General features: G+C 42.0%; 1 protein-coding gene across 1 annotated transcript in view; it reads right to left on the bottom strand.

Annotated features, from left to right (window-relative positions):
* LRRC1 (leucine rich repeat containing 1) overlaps positions 1-22,656 on the bottom strand; it is a 122,906-nt gene that overhangs the window by 46,243 nt on the left and 54,007 nt on the right. The gene's annotated exons all lie outside the window — the stretch shown is intronic.

Here is a 22,656-nt window from a genome sequence, read left to right as displayed (position 1 = left end):
GAGATCGGACTTGTGGTCTGAAAAACTGGATGAAGGTGGTCATTGGTACAAACCTCCAGTTATAAGACAGAGAAGTAGTAGGGATGGAATGTACAGCAGGATGACGAGAGCTCACACTGCTCTATACTATATCTGAAAATTGGTAGAGGAGTAAATCCTGTGGGTTCTCATCACAAGGAGAAAATTTCTTTTCCTTTTTTTCCTTTTTATCGTATCTATATGAAATGATGGATGTTAGCTGAGTCTACTTCACGATACATGTAAATCAAACCATCATACTACACACCTTCAGCTTATATAGTGATGAATGTCAATTATTTCTCAATAGAAGTGGGGGAAAAAACCCACCACCAAGTCCCATCACCCTGTCAAAAGTCACTGATGGCTTTCTGTCGTAATTCCCATGAAGCTATTTTTCCTTACATTTTCACATAGTTGTATCAGTACACAGTATTTTGGAGTATGCATTTTTAAATTGTGGGCTTTCTTCTTCTGAGTGTAAAAGTAACAATTTGGAAAATACACAAAAGTCCAAAGAAGAAAATAAAAACCACTAACGTTTCGACTGCCTAGAGATAATGATTTACTCTGATGTATTTTTTTCATTGTCATCACATGCACACACACAGTGTATATAAAGAGATATTTCAAAATACTAGATTCATGCTGATTGGGTTTTTCACTGTACATTATTTTACAAACTTTTTCCATCTTTGTTTGTCCAAACAGTTTACCATTTTTAATGGCAGAAAACCCACTGCATATATTTTCATACTTCATTTAATCAATCCCTCGTTGTTAGACATTTAGGTTGTTTCCAAGTTCCTGATGTTATAATTATATTTATATTCATTTCTGATTATTTCCTTAGGCTAAGCTCCCAGAATTGTAATTACTGTGTCGAAGGCATTAACAACTCTACAGTCCTCGGTAAATACTATTAAATTGCCTTAGAGGAAGACAAGTTATACCTATTCTTACTTCAATCAGCCTGCACAAGGTGCCTAATTCAACATCTCTCTTCCCCCTTTCTTTCTCTTACTTTTAAAAACTGCCAATACTGGGACACTTGGGTGGCTCAGTCGGTTAAGCATCTGACTCTTGATTTCAGCTCAGGTCATGACCTCAGGGTGGTGAGATGGAGCCCCGCATCCGGCTCCACGCTGGGCATGCAGCTTGCTTAAGATTAAGATGCTCGCTCTCCTTCTCTCTCTGCCCCTCCCCCTCCCACACTCTCTCTCTTAAAACAAACAACAACAAAAACAACAAAAACCCTGCTAGTATTATTAGTAAAAATAGTCTGGTAATATTTTGTTTTATATTCCTTTTATTACTAATGAGGCTGAATATTTTTCCCTATGTGTACTGGTCACTAAATATTGTGATTTTGAAATGACCAAAATTGTTAAATTCCTCTTTTTTTTTTGGTACAAAACCTGGGGTTACAGCTTTTAGGGCTTTAAAGATTTACTTCCTAGCATCTAATTTCAAGGATACATTTATTTTGGACATATTAACATTAGGAAGGGCTAAAAAAGAAAATGTTCTCCTGGTCCCATGCTGTTTCTTCTACTAGTTCTACAAATGCAAGCCGAGCCAAAACATACCTAATATTTCTCAGGTGGGGGTGGCAGGGAGAAGGGAGAAATAAGGGGAAAAATGGATGCCCTGGACCAGCAACCGCAAAGTCATCAGAAGCTACATAAATGCTTTTAGTTCAAACTTAAAAGCCAAAATCATTTAAATTTGTGGTAACATTCTTGTTACGCTATTCTCTGCCTTGCATGGTCATATAAGGTAGTAAAGAACAAACACTATGATCCTAGTTTCATAAATATCATAGCTATACACACATGCACACATACTCAAGTCTGGAATGGAGTTTTAAAAACACACAACAGTTTGTGGGTCCTGAGGTACAAATACACTGGGAGGTCCTTTCAGATATATTACCTTATTTCATCTCAACATAAATTATTTTAACTTCCATTGTACAAAGTGGACAGTAACTCTCAGGATGATGAAATGGCTTCCCCATCATTACAGGCCTATTCCACTAAGGGCTTGGGCCTCCCATGCTGACATCACAGCACTGTTGTGCTTAAGAATGAATGAACACACACAAATCCATCACAGAACAAGCACGGCTATCCAGGCTAGTGAAGCAGTGACACGCCGTGGCCTGCTCTGGTCTGAAAGGTGCTGGTTGGCCTGTGCACTCCACGGTAGTCCCTCTTCTGCCACTATATCAGGGTTTGGTGAGCAGTCTTTACAAGACTGAGGAAAGAGGTGCACGCGTCACACCAGTTACCCCACAAGTGCCAAAGAAGATCAAGCCAGACACAGACGTACACAATTTACAGCAACTTGCTGCTCTATCCAAGACCAAAAAAAAAAAAAAAAAAAGGAAGGAAACAGAGAAAGAGGAAAGGTATGCCCAATAGGAGCCATCTTTAATATTCTCCAGAGCACTAGAAACATCCCTGAAGCTTGGGAAGATGGGCCTGCCAAGGTAACACATGAAAAGCAGCTGTGAGAAAGTCTGGTCAGGGCTGGTCTGGAATCCAGAGATCTGAGAGTAACAAAACCAACTGCTCGAGAACAGCACAGCCAACTCGGTCCACACAGAGCTGCCAGAGACGTCTAGTTCATAGGAAGGCATTCCCTCCTTAGGATAACATGCTCATACACACAGGAGAAGCAGCAGATCAGCAAACAGAACACAGGTCTCCTGACTCCCAAGACCATTGCCTTCCACCATATGCATGTTCTGAACTTGAGGAAAAGAAAGTATTTGCTTGTGCAAATAGAAGCTGTAGACAAGGACAGCAATGGTGTGGTTTGAAGAGTCCTGAGTACTGGTTTGTTTTAGGTTGCTAAAAATATTGGAATAAAAAAAAAACAAGGAAAAAAACATCTACTCATCCCTAAATACCCAGCTAAAATGTCCTATCCTCAGGGACACCTTCCATGGGTCCCAAAATGAGGCTGGATTCCCCCACTCTCTGTTTCCTCAGGCTTCACCTTTGTGAGATCTGTGGCAGTTCTAATAATTTTGTTTGCAGTCAATCTTCCTTATTAAATCCTGTGTTCATTGGAAAGAAAGACCTTGTGAGTCTAGCTGTTGCTGTTTTCCTAAAGCTGACACAGTAGTGAGCTTAAGCAGTACACAGGTGCCAAATGAATGAATGAGAAGCTATAAGAACAGTTGCTCTCTCATTTGAGTCACAAAATATCTCCAGAAGGTTAGTATTATCTCCATTTTACTGGTAAAAAAAACTGCTTAGTCCCAGATCTCTGACAAGAGGGAGTATAAAGCTTGTAGGTGATTCCCAGCTGAAATCCCCTTTGATCCTTAAATGTTTTGCTCAAGACAAAGAGGAGGTTTGAGAGTAAAAATATGAAAATATATATATATAAATACCACCTTCTAAACAAAACCTAGGCTACCAACCTCATTAAAAACTAATCTGAATCCTTCCCCCCATGCCAATTCTCACATTCAATTTCCAAATCCTTCTCATATACTCTAATTACTGTTCCTAGCCATCTTTTTCTGTCCACTCCTATTGTTATCAACTTAGTTCAGGCCTCAATCATCTAGATGACTGGAATATCCTCTTAAATGGTCTCGCCCTGTATCCAATTTGTCTTCCATCAAATCCGAACAGCCATAAGAGCAATCTGCACTAGTTTTCTGCATTTGCTAGGTTTATGCCTGAGGGCAAACTACTTAACCTACCTGTGCCTTAATTTCCTTATCTGTAAAATGGGTCATCAACAGATTTTTTTTAATTAAATGCCAGCACATCATACCTTCGGTGCTACACAAGTTCAGAGAAGAGAGAAAATTAGACAAAGGACACTTATACTTTGAACCAAATAAGTAAGAGCAGAGGAGAAACCCAGGCATGAATGGGACACTGAATGCAGTGAGGAGAGGGTAAGCCCTAGAGAAAGACAGTGTGGTGTGAACTTCAGAATATCAATACAGAAGTATGTGTAGAGAGGCTGAAGCATCTCTTATAACAGATTACCAAATGCCAGGCTGAGCTATCTACAATTAATTTGTTAGACTAAGGAGTTTCCTCTTCTATAAAAAGGGGATAATCACCTCCGGCTTAGGGCTGCCCCAAGGATAAAGCAGAGTAGCATGAATAAAAGCACATGGCACGCTGTCTGACCTCTTTCGTTAATATTTGAGGGAGATCAGTGGAGAGGACCACTGGTTTCCATTCAAGGCCAAATAATCCGGGGAAGAAGAGTAGCATTATTAATAGAGATGAGAGGATTTAGAGGGCTTTTGCCATTGTTTTAACTATCTGAGAAGCAGTAACAATTAACTTCTGAAGAAACATCTATTTTGTTAGAAATAATGAGATTTTCATCTACTCAAGGAATGTACCCCAAACCTTCTACTTGCCAACATCCACCTTAGCTCAAGCTTCTGAATATGGTGAAACAAACAAAAAATTTAATCATATTTTTCATCAATTCAAACTGGCTTTGTCTCATCTATGTCTAAGAATAATAGCATAAAATTAGATATTTACAAAATGTCTGAGAATGCTTATAAAAATAATCTTTTCCCTATAACTTTCTTAAGATAACCTGTAATTTGGATCCACTCTAAGCCATCATTATTTCCGAATCAGAATTGCTTTAAATTAGTGAGATGTAATTGTACTTAAAAAATAAAAATAGCGGATCTGTAGTTTACCAATATGACCATTACTACCGCCTGTATACAGGAAATGGATAATTACCGCTAAACTGTCAGTGCAGAATATCTTCACCACCAGGCAGACAACAATCCTGGCACCATTAGCCCCAGGGCTTCCGAGACAGACTACAGCTTTCACCAGAGATAGCACTGGTTAAAAAGTGATTTAAAAAGACATCCCCTGCCCTTCCTGGCACTCATATTCTGTTCTGGACATCCATTTGTAACACATCGAGCTGAGATTCTACCTTCCCCACTTCCCTGGCCTCACAAATACAGAGGCTTAGTCCACATTCTTCGATGGGGAATGAGGGCTCTCTTCCCACATGCCCAGAATCCTCATGGTGGACCACACCCTTTCCTGAAAAGCTATCGTCATTTTGGGACCGCTCTCATGATGGAGATAGATTGGACTGACGGATGTCTCAGGTTCCTTCTAAGCATGTGTGAGTTTACAAACATCCAGGCCATTTCCTTTCATGGAGGACTGCGCACAGCCAGCCTGTTTTGACCGCAGCTCCTGTACATTGCACAAGTTCTTTCTGGATAAATCAATTACTCACTGGCATTTCTTGTTCTATATAAATACCATCTCTTTTCCTCCTGGGCTCAAGACCTATCTGAGGTTAGTAAGTGAGAATACTAGGTTCTTTCCACTCAGAGCACCATAAAACGCTACGCAAAACAAGTCTTGGGTATTTTTGTAGCTATTCTCTAGGATTATCTAATTCATGTTGATAGCATTTAGACACAGGAAGTTGAAAAAGATGAGGAATACTAAAATAAATCAAATGATGACCCTCATCTATTAATTTGTCTTTTCTATAAAATTGCAAAGAATAACATTTTAAACTTCTGGGCATATTTGAAAGTGGGGCAAGAAGCTCTGTAAGCAATCACCTACACTTACTGCATCAGCTCGACTAGCCCCACAGCAAGGTGGCTGTGTCCGCTTCATTAGTACAAGGTGCTAGCAAGGTCAGGGGCCTGGATTTGGTCCACGTGTGGGGCAGCCTCTTTCCCTGGTTGCAGCCGTGCTACACTCTAAGGACCCTTTGTGAGACTTGTGACTGAAACACAGCCACGGCTGTGGAGCCTGTACTGAGCACTTAGAAGCGTCATGCATGATTCTGAGCACTTTGCACACATTAACTCCCGTGAGTCTTCACCATAACTTAGGAAGGCCACCTTGATCGCCTCCATTCTCTGGATGAGGAACCTGGCCGAGTTTACACAGCCAGCAAGCAGGAGGGCCAGGCTTTGAACTTAGGCCTTCTCCCCCCAGAGCCTGTGCTCCTCACCGTAAACTTGTCTTATCTCTAGAAAGAATGTGTGAGGTCAAGAGAAACCGCAAAACCCAGCCCTACGGCCCTACTGCCAACAGCGGCCGGCGTGTGCTACTTGTGGAAAGCCCGGCGTAGCGCTGCCTCTGACTCTTGAGAAACTCAACAGAAGGCAGCCGGGCAGACAGTGCGCCATCCCATCTGACAGCTTAGGACACCTTCAAACCTTTTGCTTCCCGAATTCTTCTGATTAAACAAAACCAAATAGTCCATTTTCAAGATAACATAAAAAATATGGAAGTGACAAAGAAGCAGCTTTAAATTTAATCCCCTGGTATGGTTAATCTTGAACAACTTTTGGTTATGATGCAGTACTGAAACTTAGTATTTGATTAAGAACATAATAGTAAAATGTTTCCTCATTATTTCTTGCTTAATATAGCTCCTACCAGGCAAGAGAAAGAATTTAATCAGCACCACTGACAAAAAGGCAAAACGGTGTCACAAAATTTCTCTTAAACCTTCCTTGAATCCCCTCAGATAGACTGGGCCTCCCACAGTGCCCAATACTTCTCTCTGTAAGCACTCTGCTCAAAGGCGATTAGCGATAAACATTTACTCAATACCTTGCTTCCCCTAGATGTGTCCTCCACTAACTAGCTCAGGGATCAGACCGACAATGTCTCCCAGGGGTTCCCAGCATCTACGACAGTGCAGGTCTTTAACGGGCAGGCGTTCAACAAGACTTCCTTACTCACCGCACCAGGCCTGGATCACAAGAGAGATCCCAGGGCCAGCATCCTCACTTAACATAGGTAAACGTCCACTGCTTTGAGCTTGTGGGGTGTTCAGATTATCTGCCTCACCCACCAACCAGGGCTATTAAGAGGTAAAATGAGGTAATATACAGGATAACTTGGTAAAGTGCAGAAATGGAAAGGACTAAAAGAGGGGAGAAAAGGTAATTCTCAGGTGGCACTGACTGGTTTGAGTGTGAGTCACTTTTTATATCAACTTGTGGAGTCTGGGGCATGTGTGTTCTTGCCTTCCTCTCACCCCAACATAACACTCAGACTAGGGGGAAAATGTAATCAAGAACTTCTGTCAAAAGACAAAAAGCCGAGTGTTTAAATAAGTCTTGGTTATTAATATCCAATCTTTTTAAAAAATTTCTTTTAAAAGATTTTATTTGAGAGAGAGAGGAGAGAGCACAAGAAGGGGGGGCAGCAGGCAGAGGAAGAGGCAGACTCCCCTGCTGAGCAGGGAGCCCCATGCGGGACTCAATCCCAGGAGCCTGGGATCATGACCTGAGCTGAAGGCAGATGCTTAACCGAGAGCCACCCAGGCGCCCCTATTAGTATCCAATCTTAGACAAAGAATGGTGTAACTGCATGAACTGTTAAGGACTTGAAGTCAAGAACTCAAGAACTGTCAAGAACTCAATACCACATCACTGATGTTAAACCAAGTCAGAGACGAAGAAAATATAACGCAGCATAAGCAACTGGAACGAACACAAAGAAAGCTATCCTGTGAACTGCCCTGCAAAGAAATCTGGGACAGAGGCAACCCTAATAGGAACCCAGCAATTCACAAGCACGCACGTGGACATCAGAGACGGTTAACCTTGCCTAAACTCTGCACCGACATCCACTTCAAGACTGTTTAAGATGAACAACTGCCCATCAGAGTTTAATTACATTTGTATTTCCAGTCTACAAAGGGAAAATGTGTAAGATGTGACCTACAGGTATTAATTGAATTTAAATAACGTTAAATTAAAAAAAAAAAGAAAATGAGGGCCATGGCTCACCCTGGTCAGTGCTGAGCTGACACGCCCGGCTGGCCGCCAGGGTGGTGCATGTGAGCACATATACACACATACACATAGCCCTCCTTTCAACCACATAGAGACTTTATATTTTCCAGCACAATACCGCTACTTCCAATGAAGATTTGAAATTGCTACCTGACAGCCTGGTACTCAGAGGAGCCTCTTTTGAAATCAGTCACCTAACAGTTGTCACTGCCACCTTAGCCACAACTGGAAAGTCAGGCACTCGGAGAAAAACGGGACGGGCTCAAGATCAGGAAAAGTGACAGCTACGGCTCTGAAAAAGAACTCCTCCCCTCCAACCCCTGCTGCACCACGGGACTGTCTCCAAACGAGAAGAGCCGCCATCCTTAGGGCCTACGATGTACCAGGTACTGCAAAGGGCATTTTGCATGCATCGTCTCTAATCCTGACAACAAATCCTGAGAGAGTAGTCCCAGTAACAGATGCAGAAGCAGGCTTCGGAACATTAACTACATTGTCCAAGATCGCTCTGCGGACTTGCAGAAGAGCAGAGCTTTGAAATTCTCGTCCCTCTGCCTCAGGGCTGAGGAAGCCCGTGAAGCAGCTGCTGAGGATCTGGACAGTCAGATCGGATCAGCTCCAAGCATGCTGGAGTAAGAGATGCGTGGGGAAGTGACTGTGGAGAGAAAGAGGAGGTAGAAACACAAGCCTGCAACTCTCATCTACCACTTGGCAGGCATTTCCCATGCAGGTGGGGGTGGATGAACAGTCTGAGGAGAAAGTAAGCAAGGGTGAACTTCCTGTTATGAGGCAGGGGGTACCCAACAGGCAGAGGGAAGAGAACTGAGGGGGCAGAGCCAAGAACTCAGGGAGCAAAGAGTGTCACCAAGAGGGATGGTCCAAGTGACAACCAACAGGTAAGGAAGGGGTGGACTTGGCAATTAGGAATTTGCTGTCACCTTCAAGAGGATACACACACAGCGGTTTGAGGGGAAGTCAAACCACAAAGGTTGAGAAGCCAACGTTATCCACTGGCTTCTGTGGAAAAAGAGCAGGGGAGTGTAAAGCAGTAGGGGCCAAATTCTAGTCAGAGACACAGTATTCCTAACTGGCAGACAAGGCAACTGGGGAAAAGGTAACAAGGTTTTCTGATCATGAGGCCAAATTTATTTATTTAAAAGGACTGTTGTCCTTTGTTTAATCAGAGATTATATCTTGCCTGGAGGGTTGAAGCCTCTTTATCCTTTACTAAAATGACATTGATCGTTTTCCTTATCAAAATAAAGAGCAATCCTGTGTCACAATCCCATTAAAAAAAAATCATAAGGCTCCATTAAAAATCTACAAGTCTAAGAACCTGGGGAAGTGTGCCTTTAAAAAGCCCGGGGGAGAGAAAAGGGGTCTGTAGCTTGAGGGAGATACCAAGGTCAAGGGAAAAGTTCATGTTCATGCGTTTGGGTTTGATTTTTGTTGTTTGGACAACTTGTGGAGTAAGCAGGGAGGCAGACAGACGGGGAGTGGGAGAAAGCTGTGGGAGCACATTCCCATCTGTGCCCAGAAGGCAACAAGGAGGGCAGCGCAGGGAGGGAGGGGAGGCCTGGAGAGTGTGGACTTCAGAGCCCTGGCCATGAGGAAGGGACAGGAGAGGAGCCTGGGAGAAGGAAGGCCCATAAATGGAGAGCCGACTCAATGGATGAGAGCTGCTTATCCCTAGCAGAGGCAAATGACAAAATCCCATGGTCCATGGTCTTAAGAAAGAAACAAGTCATCGCGGTATGAAATATTCTCAGCAAAAAATCAACCATACATGTAGCAGGCAATGCAGCATTAGGGCAAGAAGGAAAATGGGAGGGTCATATTGGCATGGAATGTAGGGCCCTTGTTATGTATAAAAACCACCGATCAAGACCTGGCCAAACATAGAAATCAAACACTGCAAGTTAGAAACAACTAGTGGTGAACAGAACAAGCATGTAGAAAGGGATGCTGACAAGCTGTAGTAAAATACTGAATGGTGTGACTTTGGGCATACGTGGTACATCATATTGCTTCATTGAGAATTATTTACTACTTGGGTAAAACAAGGTCCTTGTGTGCCAAACAGTCTGGCTGATTAAGACAGTTTGAATGCTGTAACGCTGGTTGCCTGACTCGATCCTGCTTAAAAATATCTGGGATTGTCAAACAAGACTAAATATGAATGCATGATTCAAGCCTGCATTTGCTGCCACAGCTGTTCCCTTGGGTGTGCAGGGGGAAAAAAAATGCTAACTGGAAATTTTTTTCAAAGGCATCATCCCATTTATCATATTATTCCAACCACCACAGACTCACCCAGGAGGCAGCCCGCCTTGTAGACAAAGGCATAATTCCTGCTTGAGCAGCCTTCCCCGTGTCTGGAAAGGCACAATGTGGAGCAGACAGGCAGACTTGGGTCCCTCTGCGCTGCTATGCAGAGAGACCCACGGAAGGTGCTACAGAGGGACCTTTGTCAAAGTTTTATTTTAGAGTCTTGGTAACTTGTGCTGCCAAAAAACTTTCCCAGCCCAGAAGGCTTTCACCTAATTCCAGCCATGATTACCAAAATAACCTTTACGCCTCAGCTTTTCCTCCCCAGCAGAGTTCTGGCTAAGCAAACACAAATATGTCTTGGGACACAAGATCCCAATTCACAAATATAAAAATAAATTAATCAAAAAGTAAAAAAGAATTACAGAATAGTATATGTTAGGTTTCACATAGAATAATGGGAAGGGGAAAAAAACCAAAAAAACGTGGACAGTTTGGCACTCTTTTTTACTTGCCCTCCTCCCAGAACAAAATTCTGAATAATGTCTACTTAAACCTCACAGTAACAGCAACTAAATACGAAAAACTGAAAAACAGTATTTGTATTCATCCCCTACTTCAACATTCACTTAAAATTGCAGCTTATTTTAATTATTCCTATTTAATAGGAACAAAATTACAATGACTGGTATTTATGCATCAAAATTCTCTAGGGAAATTCTAAGTCAATGGATGAATGCTCTTGATCCAAAAATTAAGTCTTCATCTCTGCCCCACATCTCCTCCATCTCCCGTGGACCATAAGACTCCCTCCCCTCAAGTGCAAATCAGGGCCTGTGGTCAGACCCCTCTTTTGCATGAATTCCATGGGCTTGATTTCCTGTCTCTTGTTACCTTTTTAAGTATACTTAATCTTTGCATGAGAATCTGTGATTCTTGTCAACCGAAATAAGCATCCTACTAAACTTGGTGTTCTCTTCTCACACCCCCACACCAGGCACAGTGTTTGTGAATTGACAGACTCAAGGAGAGGCTAGAATGAGTCATTTGGACTCCTCAGATCACTGTGGGTAACACACAAAATAGATGAGAGGGTGCAGGGCCAGGAGTGAACAATGCAGTTTTCCAGAAGGGCAGGGAGAAGCCATGTGGCCCAAATAAATGAGCCAAAACCGGATTCTCAACGACTGTCACCATCTTTTTCTGATGCACATCCCTACCTAGGTCTACTAAAACCACTGAGTGCCCCGGAGGCTGGGGATTTGCATTTTCAGAGTACAGAGCAACCACTGGGAGCACTTACTTGATGATAGGGTTGCACCCCCCACTCCCCAGCAACTGTTTCACCAGATCTAGGGTCCAGGGAAGGAATCTGCCTTTTTAATGCAACACTCCTGGAGATTCAGATAAAGAGGGTCTTCAAGCTGCCTCTGAGAAACACGGAGGCATGTAACTTAATTGGTTCTCAATCCTGACCACATGTCAGAACCACCTGGGGCCAATCATCACTTGAGAGTCCAATAAATCGACCTGGGCTGGGATTAGGGCAGTACTTTAAAAAGGGCTGAATCTAATATGCAGCCATGTTAGGAACCACTAATGATGAGGCCCTGGTCATTTTAGAGTGTATCTAACAATCACTCGTGGCTCCCATCCATAATTTACCTCCATAATAAAGCTATTTCTGCTCTTAGATTGAAGCAGAGCCACCGTGTAAAGACTGTGTGTGCTGAAGGCTGTGTCCCTCAAATGGGACATAAAACAGCAGCAACGTGACAAAGGAAAGCTGTTTTGTTGTTCAGTTGAAGATGGGGAGAGGATGGAAAGGGGGACTGTTTCAATCTAATGGAACCGCCTCCTTCCCATTTTTAAGTAGAATAAATTTTTAAGAAATCCCTCTACCTGTTCTACAAGCATACCTTTCCAAAAGTAGGCCTTTAAAAAAAGAAGTTAAACTAGAAAACAGAGTGCAAAAGGTATTCTAAAAAGGGCTCAAAAACATGTTTATATGATTCAAAGAAATGCTGTAGAAAAAGAGCTTAAAGGCTTAAAAATTACAAATTGCCAACTGACAGAAAAGGTATGCTATGCATTTAACTTCTTAAAAAGAAACATATCAGAACTTATACGTTAAAATTGGTATTATCCCCTTCAAGTAGTCATCATATGAGGCATGCATATAAATTCTTCCGGCACTGACACTTGCTAAATGTTCTGGAGTTCTTTCTTTGAGTTATACTGAGTGTTTCTCGTAACTCAGTGTTTTGAGAAAATCTTGCAGAACCAATGCTGTTTCTATGAATTATAGAAAATTCAGTCCTAGGGACCAGTATAAAATATACTCTGTATTTCAACTGAACCTCACTCTGAAGATGAGCTATCATGGCAAGTGTGGTTCTATTCCCATATCCTAAAGCAAGCCTCACAGGCCTACATCCAAGTTTAGTATGAAAAGGGTTAGAAGATGGGGAACTATTTGTTTTGTTTTGTTTTGTTTTGTTTTGTTTTGCTGAAGGGTAATTCGAGTTCTTATAATAGACGCTTGATTTCTGGACTGGTAAAAAATCATTTCCTGTCCTTGAGCCATTATTCTATGGATTTAATTGAAGGCTTTAAGAAAGGTCAGATTGTAAAGACATCCCTTTAGCCTGAATGCTATTTGGGATCTTGACCCCACCAGGAACTGTTTAGGTTCTTCTGTTAGTCTCCTAGCTCCAGTTTAAATTTATATGAGTTTTCCTGGAGATTAAAATGCAAACTCCAGGGATCCGGCCCTGGAAATTCTGACTGTGCAGTCCTTACGTAAGGTGGAAATACGCCATTTTAACAAGGATTCTAACAGAGGCAGTCTCGAGCCCACCTGGAGAAACACTGCTCCAAGTGAATGAAGACCATAATCGGGAGTCTAAATTTCGAGACAGAAGGAATATTTGTTCTCACCATTCCGAAAAGCCCCTTCTTCTGCGGTCTGATGATCAGCATGGCATTCTGATCTTCCCTTTTTTAAACCTATAAATGTGGTTTTGCCCACATAGTCTGAACATCTCTGGGGGCGTATTGTGGCCTCTCATCTCTTGGACAGAATTATTCCTCCTGCTGCTATATAGCTGATAGCACCCCACTGCCTGACACAGACAGAATGCACAGTAAAATTTCCAAACTGTCTGAACTTAATGCAGAAGTTCAGATGTTCTCCTTTTTAAGAACCTAAAATGCATTATAAATATCTCACCTTCTAATTCCATGGAAGAGCTAAGCTTGTCACCCCTGACAGTCATCTACCAGTTTCTGAATAGATTAACTTTATTCACATAATTGAAGAAATGTGCACCTCCAGGCTGGATAAAGGGACTACAGACCCTGTCCCTTGTCACACAGTACCATCCATATAATAAGCCCTCCTACAGGGGCGCCTGGGTGGCACAGCGGTTAAGCGCCTGCCTTCGGCTCAGGGCGTGATCCCGGCGTTATGGGATCGAGCCCCACATCAGGCTCTTCTGCTATGAGCCTGCTTCTTCCTCTCCCACTCCCCCTGCTTGTGTTCCCTCTCTCGCTGGCTGTCTCTCTCTCTGTCAAATAAATAAATAAAATCTTTAAAAAAAAAAAAAATAAGCCCTCCTACAAATCAAAAGGTGACAAAAATATAGGTGCTTTCCTCTCAGCCAGTTTCTCTCTGAAATTACAATGGAAGGAATGGAAGCAATGCTCTTCCTTAAGAGATTCACTTAAAGCCCAAGAGATTCACTCATTTGTTCACTTATTCATTCATTTGTTCCTTTATCCATTTATTTAAGGAACCACCTATGTGTCAGAAAGTAAGGTGAATAAGGGAGGCACAGTCTTGGCCCACTATGATCCATAATCCAGTGACTGCGAGAGGTATCATAAATAAGACCAATATCGTGTGACACCCAACACTGGCAACCTCAGCCAGGGCTGGGAAAGTCAGGAAGTACTTCGAAAGGGCAAGTTGTTGACATTTCCTTTACCTGCCTCCATCGAGTTTTTATAATGACCGTATACTGCTTTTATAATTTTTTTTTTTAAATCGCAAGGAGAAGTAAACCTGGAAACACCAGGGTACAGGCAATTATTAAAGGGTCTTGGACAGAGAGAACTCTGTCTGTGGTCTTCAATACTGAATATGGAATAACCAGGCTTAAAATGTCCAGAGTCCACTCTGGTCCTAGCCCTAGCTAATGGCCTGACTCCAGAAGAAGAATATTGGTGGCCAGTTACCCCCACCTTTTGCCTTCTGGGTCTGCTTCTCTGGCAGCAGCAAAGCCTGCATAGCTCATTCCCAAACATGTACACATTACAACCAGAGAGTTAGGAAATTCCTCCATTAATTGTATCACAGTCAGCTGTCCAAGACATATAGAACCATCATGACCGCTCACATCCCCTAGAACTGGCAGATCCAGCAGGAAACACTGACAGCTGCTGCTTCCTCCTGGAAATGGTGATTGGTGGTGTTTTTCAAGCCTTCCTCTCATCTCTCAGCGTCCAGGGAAAAGTATAAAACAAAAAACAATGTGTGCTGTAAACCACTTTTGACATCACTTTTGTTGTCACAGATGACCCCCTCAGGTGCCAAAACCAGTGGAAACTTTTCAGTCCACGTTTGTTGACTGTTCCGCCCATTTTACGCTGCAGTCTTTCTGGATGTGCGTCCCTGCCTTTGGTTCCACCTTTGGTCAAGCTCCTGTGGCTCTCCCGTTTCTCAGCAGTCCTTTAACAAGGGTGCTCGCAAAGGTGCTGCCTTTCTACAGCCTGTGCCTATGGCTTCAGCCATGACAACTCCATCCATTCATCTGCAAGCTTTAGCTCCATCCCACAAGCTCAATCCCATCTATGATACTTAATGTGATGGCGCTGTTCGCTGTTCTCCTGCTGGGCTTTTTCTACATCAGGCAACAGGGCTGACAAATCCTCCTGCTGTTCCTTCTTAGAGTCTTACAGGAGGCCCTCCTTCTCTGCCTTCCCTGACACAGTAATATTCTGCATGCTCATCTCCCCCTTCCAACACCATATCCTCCCACCCTCCCTGAGTGACCTCGTTCATGCCCGTAGCTTCAACCATCACCTACACATGAATGACCCCCAAACCTTCATCTCCTGCTCAAATTTCTCCCCCAAGCCTCAGACCCTTACACTCAGCTGCTTACTGACCACCTCCACTGACATATCCCAAAGCCTTTCACCCTCCACATGCCCACAAATACATTCATCTTTCCCCTCCAGTCCTGAGCTTTCTTTAATGTCTCCCATCTCTTCTGCAGTGGGAAGGGAGAGTTTATCCTCTCCCTCACCCACCCCTCCACATCCAGCAATCTTCCCACTTGTCACCCGCATGCCTGGGCTGGCATCTCCTTTTTTCCCGTTCCCCTCTCCGGTCTTTCCATCCCCAACATGGCCTTCTGCATCCAGGCTGCCCTCCATCAACTCCATGTTCCTGCGAGAGCCAGGGTGAGATGTGAGCCACTCCCCTCCTGGAAACCGTTTCACAGCTCCCCACAGCTTTCAAGAAAACATTCCTTAGCCATGCATACACAACCTTCATGATCTCACTGCCATTACTCCAGTAATACCTTGCATTTCCCAAATTCATCAGGCTATTTTAAACCTTCAGACACACACTCATGCCATTCCGTCTGCCCAGAAATATCCTTCCTGTACTTTATCTCTACCTGCTACTTGTTTCTCAGAGCTTAGGAGTCATCCTTCCCTGGGGGAAGCCTTCTCAATATCCCCTTCCCCAGGAATGATCGGAATGATCAAGACCCTCCCTCCCTAGACTCCTTCGGGCATCCTCAGAGATTCTTCACATAGTCCTGGTATCACAGATGGCCTTGGTCCCTCCGCCTTGTACCCTAAATCCCCTGAGAGCCATCACTAAACCGACCTGTGGTCTCTAGCTCCCAGCACGTAACTTACATGCCTGGTGCTGGTTCAAAAATTCAAGAAATAGCTAAAACTCTGTTCTTGCTCCAACCTACCTGATCTCAGTGAGACACACATTCTAGTCAAGACTTCACAAGTGCTTTGTTGTGCTTTTCATAATGAAATCCGATGCCTTTACTTAGAACATTTCTTTGAGCTTATCTCTTCCCAGATGGATCCCTAAGGAAGGTCAGAAGAGTCGGTAACACAGAAAGGAGGGATTTTGGGGATAAGATTAAATTCAACTGGCAGCAGGCAAGGGCTCCAGAGGACAAAAGCATCTGCTCAGAAAATGCCAAAGAGCTCCAGGGAGGAGATCTCTCTGCCATGCTCCAACTGGTCAAACCCGAAGGCCGAGCAGTCCATGACAAAAGCCAAAGGCAGGGACCTTGACGTAAAGGAAGAGCAACAGTTACCTGCTCTTAACTGCCAATGTGCAAAGCCCCTGAATAGAGTGATGATTTAAAAGGTGTGTGAGGAGGCATAGAGCAAGTCTTGACTTCTTGATGCAAAGGTGCTCCCTGTAATTGTGATAAAGCACACACCCGCTGCACTTGACTCAACTTACAGCTAACTTCAGGCTGGCCCAGCCCCTTGCCAAGCTGTGGCTCCTCAGCCTTAGTTAAACAGAGAGGCTGCTATGCAAACGGTCAGTCAGCTGAGGAAAGGAGAGATGCCAGTGACCTCCTCAGTCCGCTCCAGAGGTCTGCTGCCTCGCGTTCTTAGCTTAGGCCTCCCCTGTGAAGGCTCAGTCTCCTCAGCCCCTCTGGTGTTAACTCAGGAATCCCTCCTGGCTCTGGGCTGCTTTTGTTTTGGACATGTGTCAAGTCATCAGTGCTCGGTCCCCCCACGTTTGTCTTATTTGCTCAGATCCTCGTGTTCATCCTGACCCACCGCTCATCAGCCCAGCTGAATGGAAGAAGACCTATTCTTTAATACCTCGCAACACCATCAAACAAAAATGGAACGACAAAGTCAAATACTTCAAGATATCAAGTATTAACGTGCAATGGTACTTTCACCAAGCACCTTCACAAACAAAGTATATGGTAGGTAAATACAGAACTAACCGCTTCACAGTACCTTAAACGCAGGTGAGCACGTATGCCTGGTCTGCTTCTGCCCACATTCTTTCCGTATGTACTTCTGTAACTACATGGCCGTAGGGGCTAACTGTGCCTCCCTGATTTCTTTCAACACAAAAATCCCAAGTCAGGTAGAAACTTCAAAACTGCTTATTCACCTCCTCCTTCACTCTGTTTGGCTCTGAACTTACCACATCTGTCTGGAAATTCCCCTGTCTTGTCAGTTATTTACCTAACACCAATCCTACCTTTGAAACCTACAGCTTCCTGTTGTGTTAAAGTTATAGATCTGTTCATATTTTCTCCAGAAAGATAAGAAGGTAGGAGTTATTAGTTACTCTGCCTTTTAAAACACTTAAGTATTTAACAATAATGAGAATAAATGAATTTTAAAAGTAAGATACATGTGCTGCATAATCCCAATTTTAGGAAACTGGTAAAAAAAAAAAAAGGAAAAAGATGATAAAATACATTAAAAAACATTATTGATGATTATTTCTCAGCAGTAGGATATAAAATTTTTATACTGGGGAGACAGAACTGTGATTTTAGAGTCTAACAAGCTTGGGATCAAATACCAGCTCTATTACTCATTAGCCATGTGCCCAAGAAAAAGTGTTTAATCGCTAAGATTCATTTTGTTTTGATTGAGGTATAATCGATGTATAACCTTACTTAAGTTTCTGGTCTGCAGCACGATGATTCAGTATCTGTACATATTGTGAAATGATCACCATGATAAGTCTAGTTAACATCTGTCACAAGCCTTTTTTCTCGTGATGAGAACTCTCATGGTGAGAACATAGTCACAAGTTTTGTTTTGTTTTTTTTTTTCCTTGTGAGAACTCTTAAGATCTACTCTAAGCAACTTTCAAATATGTAGTACAGGGTTACTACCTATAGTAACTGTGCTAGAAATTACATTCCCATGGCTTATTAATGACACTCCATTTTCTCATCTGTAAAAAGACGATACGAGTATATTTCTTGGAGCTGATTGGAGGATTCAACAAGGTATTATATGAGCTGATACACAGGAAGTGCTCAGCTGGTACAGAACTAGCACCCAGTATATATTCTGATAATAGAGATTCACACAGTTCTCTTGGTTTTCCAATAATGTGTCTTTGTGTTTCACTATTATTAATTCTTAATAATGGAGGGCTACTCCTGCTGCCAAGGGGCATTCGTGTTGTCTAATCTCTTTCAAAGGTAAAAATCCTATCCAGTCCTAGGTTTTGGCTTTCCTTGTTCTACATTTCTAGCAAGACACCAATCTTATGTGATTCCGAGCTTCTGCCAAAACAGCACAATTACCTTAGAAGTGTGACATCGCAGCTTATTAAGAAAAAGCCCCACATCTTTCATTTGATGATATTCCATTTCTGGCCAAAGAAGATTTACAAAGCATCTCTTAAGGTGGGCCACTTCTACAGGCAACCAAATTCATTTACTATGTAGACTTCTAGGACTTTAAATGTCTTCGAATGATTTTTCCATTTTTATCTCTGAATCTGGGGAGTACCTAGTCCTAATATTGTCTACATCCTTTCTCTAACATCGACTGAAACTAACAGCCCTACCTTGATCATCTTCAATATGCCCCCAAAATAATTATCAGGGTTGCTCCTCTGGACTTCTTACCTCAGCCCCACCACAAGAAAGAGTCTGATTTGGGGCACATCACAACTTCTTCAAGCCTCAGTTTGCTCATCATTCACCATGAGGTGCTTCTACCCATCCCACAGGATAGCGTGTGTGTGAGAGACAAGACATAGGTGTGAAGAGGCCGTGCAATGCCTGGCCGTGGTAGCCAGCATCTAGAAGGCACCTCGGGCGGGAACGTCCCTCACCTGTACCACTCCAGCCTTCAAATTTGCAGTGTCCTCACCCCTGCCTTGCATTCTTAATCTCATAATGCTAGTTCAGGTCTCCATGGCCCAACAGGAAGACGATGATGGGATTAATTACAGCAGCTAACACTGCATGCTCGTTATGCACAAGGCACTGTTCCAAGCACTTTTAAGAGTCTTTTAAGGGTAACAGCACCCTTATGAAGTCGGTGCTATTATAATCTCCATTTTACAGATGAAGAAACTGAGGCATAGAGAGGTTAAGTAACTTGTTGGAGATGGTGATTCCTTGCTTGAAAACCTTTAATTTTGCCTAGCGCAAATGCTTCAAACATTCCTCAAATACAAAATTCTAATTTTCAAAATATATTTTAGTTTCTAAAAATTCAAATTAAAAAACATACTTGCATGCTTGCATAGATTTTATGCTAATTATTAGGATCAGTGGCTATCAATCATGTTCATCTATGCCCTGCATTTAAAAACTTTTGTGCAGATGTGGGAAGGCAGGTTACCTCGTCCTCTATGGGCATGTATCTAAATTTCCTATAAATGGATAACTCACCGGGAGGTTGGGCCACCGCAACAGAATCGTGTGTGTGTGTGTGTGTGTGTGTGTGTGTGTGTGTGTGTGTTTACTAAGGCAGCATGTGATCAGTGAGCACTTCTCGACATGACCCATAAAAACTACCCATGCAGGGGCATCTGAGTGCCTCGGTTGGTTAAGTGTCTGCCTCTTGTTTTCAGCTCAGGTCATGATCTCAGGGTCATGAGATCAAAGCCTGGTGTCAGGCTCCACACTCAGCAAGCAATCTGCTGGGGATTTTCTCTCTCTCCCTCTGCCCCTCCCACCCTGCACTCGCTTTCTCTCTCAAATAAATACATAAATATTTAAAATAAAATTGCCCATGCACAATCCCCCAACCCCCAATTTCTCCCCCTCCCACGAGGACCCTGGAGGCTACTAGTTGAGTGGAGATCTAGCATTACAAGAAGCAGCCTGGATCCCTGACTGTATAGAGCCTCTCACTACCTACCTCCCTAGTCTCTGCCCACTCCCCTTTTTTACCCCCCCCCCCGCCCCCGACTGTAAGTTGAGCAGTAATAAAGTTCCTCATTGTGTTGAGCACTTGAGATTTTGGCTTTTTTTTTTTTCTTTCTTTCTTTAAATCAATAGTTAGTCTGTCTTGACACCTGCATAGAGCTTAGCATTTCACCTGACAGAACAAATCCTTTACAACACAGTAATAGTCAGCTATACAATAAAAAGAGAAAGAATCCCATGACAATTCATATAATTTCAGTTCTTATTCTTACACACTGGGTGTTTTGATTTTTGAGAAATCTTAAAATTTTCAGTGAATATCTAGAAGACAAACACTGAGATATCTGCATTTTTAATGATATTGTTGACTCTCAATCTGTAAGAAACATTTGAAAAAAATCTCCAACAATAACAATGACACTAGGCTGAGGAATCCATTCATTATTAACTCCCTTCAAATTTACAACTAAAATATGAAAATTTTTAAAGACTGCCTTATTTCCGCTTCAAACCAAAAGAGCCCCATTCTTCCTTCAAGCTTCTTTCAAATCAGTCAGTTACTGACATGGCTCTGCCAGCCCCAGCACTTTATTATGTAACAGAGTAACAGCTGTTATGTGCAGTTCCTCACATAAGTCTGTTGTGCCTATAGATTTACCTCCTTAAGGGATGGGAAAATAAGACAAAAAGCCTTACACAAATATAGTAGGTGCTCCATAAATTTTACTTGAAGTAAAAAAAATTATTATTATTATTATGGGCTAGAGTTGATAACTGTAAGCATAAAAAATAAGAGGCTAGGGTCCAAGGCTTTTTCAAACTGAAAAATAATTCAGAATCGTAATTCATTATTAACTCTGAGCAGATATATTAGGTTAAAGATTTACTCAATACTTACAAAACTAATTTAACAACCAAATCATTTCTATATATAATCCTCAGTCTGCAGTTCTCAGTACTGCTCCTCAATCACTTTCTCCTTCTTGGATCCCTCATCCCTTTCTCATTTGTGTCTTTTCTAGCTTAAAAACTCAGAGCACCATTTGCATTCATGGAAGCGTGTCTCTGTCACCAGACTGACAAAGAGATGCCATCCAGCCTTAAGCTGCCTAGAAGCTCCGCATCACTTGGCTCAGGGCAGATTCACATGACAAAGTAGGTGACCTCAAAATCAAAATGAAGCAATATGGCTGCTCACGTGCAATCACTTTCAGAGCTGGAAACTGTCAAAGTGATGCCTACATAAACTGCCTGATTAAAAAATGAACAGAAACTGTCATCCCACATGCTGGAGTTTTGTTTTATTTCAGGAGAAACCATTTTAAAAAAAAAAAAACAATTATTTTTGCTTCTCTAACTTTGCCTAACTTATCTCTATGTAAATCCACCACTGTTTTGGAAAATTTGGCATCTAACACAGAGCCCAGCATTTAGAGACCAAGTGAATGAATGAAGAGGGAGTCAGACAAAGAATTTAGAGATCCTCAAACTAACCAAAGAGTTTGTTGACCTAAAAGTATATTCAAAGGTTACCATCTCTATTACAAACCTGCTAATTTAAAAAAAAAAAAAAAAAGCGAGAGAAAGTTATATAAACCTACGATTATTCATAAAAGTCACAACTTTTCTGGTGACAGGGAATTAAGCCATATTACCATAATAAACAGCCATAGTTTACTCTTCTATACATTCTGACAAAGCAAGTACAAGACAGGCAACCTAGGGAGACCCTTCTAGATGACAGGAAAAAGGATTCAGACATTTGGGAGAAAGGCTAAGAAAAAAGTACAAAAAGTGTCAAATATGGCCATCAAAGGTATCAAAGGTTTAATTTCTGTAGATTATCTGAAAATACAAATATTCAGCCTTTATTTCACTAGTGGAATCATTGTGCAGCATTTCTCCATAATGGTTTATATATAATATATAAAGAGAGCTTAGGTTGTTTTATTGGTTTTTTTTAAGGCAGCTAGAACTGAAAGAGAAATGTTAAAAAATTTGTCTGCAGCTATACTGGATTCTTAGAAGATACGTGGTCATGAACTTCTAAGCCCAGTCTTTGTATTCTAAAAACAGATATACTGGAAAACACATTTAAAGGTGTGCCTGCCCTTTGGCAGTTAATACATGGTTTTCAGAGCTGGTTCCATTGATCGAAAGTTTTATGGAACCTTTTTGAAATTGCTATTTGAAGCAGATCTGGAGTAACCTAAGATTGTCAGTGTCCTGCTTTATTGCCTAAATTGGCATTAAATGCTTAAGTTGACATTAAAAAATGTTTGGCTGTTTTTAAAAACCAATCCACGCTAAAAAGTAAAACTACTAGTCTGAGGCTATACAAAATCATACACTACAAATTCTGAAAGAGTTCCAAAAACATTTTGAGCAAAGACAATATTCTAAGAATTTCCTTTCTGACAACTTGTGACATTAAATTGTGATGGATTTTCAGTTTTATTTGCTAAAATATCATTGATATTTCTTTCCCATCCAAAAGAGAGGAGACGGACATATTTGTAAAGTTTATTTCAACTTTTTTAGTGTTTGAAATGGTTTCTATACATCTTCACATTTCAACAATGCTCCCTGAAAAAGAAAAAAAAAAAAAAAAACCTCTTTGTAGCATGTTAAGGTGAT

Source organism: Ursus maritimus, unplaced genomic scaffold (genome assembly GCF_017311325.1).
Source record: "Ursus maritimus isolate PB19 unplaced genomic scaffold, ASM1731132v1 scaffold_29, whole genome shotgun sequence".
NCBI classification, from domain to species: Eukaryota; Metazoa; Chordata; class Mammalia; order Carnivora; family Ursidae; genus Ursus; species Ursus maritimus.
Note: the sequence above shows the minus strand (reverse complement) of the source record. Positions and strands in the feature narration are given on the sequence as shown.